This window comes from Mus caroli, chromosome 10 (genome assembly GCF_900094665.2).
Source record: "Mus caroli chromosome 10, CAROLI_EIJ_v1.1, whole genome shotgun sequence".
In the NCBI taxonomy this organism is placed as follows: Eukaryota; Metazoa; Chordata; class Mammalia; order Rodentia; family Muridae; genus Mus; species Mus caroli.
The window spans coordinates 104,265,847-104,268,138 of NC_034579.1; positions in this window are offsets into that span (position 1 = coordinate 104,265,847).

The following is a 2,292-nucleotide window of genomic DNA, read 5'->3' on the forward strand; positions in this document are numbered from 1 at the left end:
ATCTTGGTTGTCGACTTTACATCTGGAATCTCTTAAAACCCAAGCAACTGGGCAAAAGCCTGAAAAGGGATTCTCTTGATTAAAGCCTTTGAGGTGAGAAGACCAACCCTAAATCTGGGCCACGCCTCCTGGTAGCAGCCCACATGAAAGAAGGTGGAAGAAGGAAGCCTTTGCTCTTTGCCTGCTTGCCTTCTGGCAAGGTCATCTGCCCTGCTGCTGTGGCATTCTGTCCTAGTGAGCTCCATAGTGACAGAAGTGATGTCACATTTATCTCTAACCCCCACAATGTAGCAGTGTTTGTTAAATGAGTGAGTTAGAGAATAGATGAATTAAAATGTGGATGTGGGCATTCTCCACTATGCCACGCTACTGCACCATGCTATTGGGAGCTGTGGATGCAGGGCAGAAAAGAACATTGGTGGAGGGGTCCGAGTGGAGAATTCAGAGACGGCCTTGAGCCTGGCATGCCTGGATCACTTAACAAAGTGACTCCCAGAAGAGCCAAAGCAGGGATGCTGAGCCCTGTGGAGCAAGACTCTGGGGGACCCCTGGAGGATGGAATCTGAGAGGAGAGACACTGAGATGTGGCTCTTGTTCCTGGGCACTGCTTTCATGGACTCCCAGCCTTCAATCCCTGGACCATGGCTGCAAGTGACTTGATCTCCTTTCTCAGAACTTCTGAAAACCTGTGAGCTGTAGAACGGACCACACTGCTGGACATCAGAGGGGAAGAATGCATGTGTGGGAAATAAAGTCACCATTTCTCCAGAGGGAGCCCATACTGCTAAAGCCACACGATGCCATCTCTGGACACCCATCTCGAACACACTGGTAGATGAGTGGCCTTCGGCTTAGATCTCTATCAGCCACTATCATGGACACCGTTTTCCATGCTATTGTGAGATGCTAGATGGCCACTGTGTACAGAGAGAGCTCCCTTATATGCTTGGCTGGTGGACTCATTAGCAATCTGCTTCTCCTACTTTCCAGCCCCGGGAATAGGGGTGAGTTTCTCTTCTCTCCTGCTGTTACATCATCTTCCTTTTTCACTGAAATTTGCCATGTGCTTGCCAGAGTTGGTTATGAAACCCATCTGAATTCTCTCCTGTGGCTGGAATTCCAAGAATGTTCTTACATATTGCTCAAGCCCTGTGCTCCCAGAATGTAACATAAATTCTGTGTTACAGACTTAGAGGCAAACAGTAAATGACCCCTCAGAGACGGGTTTGTTTTCAAAAAGTGTCTCAGGTATTTCAGAGTCCCCTGCCTTAAAGACACATCTTGATATCTGATACCCTGAATTCACATAATCATTGATCCAGTGTTCAGAAAGGAATTAGAACTGATTTTTCATGTATGTGTGAGGCTAGGAATCAAACTCAAGTATTAGTAAGGTTCTTTAAAAGAACAGAACTGATAGAGCACACACATATGGGTTTATTAGCTTGGCTTATAGGCTATGGACTGGATAATCAACAATGCCTGTCTTCCAACAGGAAGGGTAAGAATCCTATTGTTGTTAAGTCACAAAACTGGTGTCTAAGAAGTTCCAATCTAGTTCTGGAGTTCAGAGGATTGCTAGAGAGCGGTTGGTTTTCATTCTATACTGAGACCCAAAGAAGGAAATGATAGGGATTTCTTGCAAAACGAAAAGGGAGGAGATATATATATATCTGCCTACAATTTAAGCAGAGGAATGACAATCTGATTTGCATTTATAAAGATAATGTGGAAATTCTAGACTTGGAGTGTCTGGGTCTCTTTGAAAGACAAACCAGGGTGGAACCAAGATAATTTTTAGGGTTTGGTCTCAAGAAACTTGGTGGATGGAGCAACATCTGAGAAACGTTCTTCCCTTGGTAGCCCTGGTAATATACAGTGTAGAGTTTGGGGGTGGCTAGAAACGAAGCTGGAGAAGAAAAAAAATGCTTAAATCACACGACATTTTGGATTTTATCCTCTAAGTCTATAATTAAAGGCTCAGATGTAGATACTTGTATTTTTTACAGAAAAGGAACTGGGGCAATGCAAGCAAGGGTCTGCTCTCCTTGTTGCCTCCTTTCCTCCTATTTTGGATGCATTCATTTTTATTTAACCTTGAAGGCCTACGCTCTTCCTTTGGGTTGCTAAGATCCACAGAAAACTCCACCCCTGTAAACGTCAGTCAAGCCTGACTGTACCTGTAGCACAAGCCTCTTCCTCTTCTTCCTCTTCTTCCTCTTCTTCCTCTTCTTCCTCTTCTTCCTCTTCTTCCTCTTCTTCCTCTTCTTCCTCTTCTTCCTCTTCTTCCTC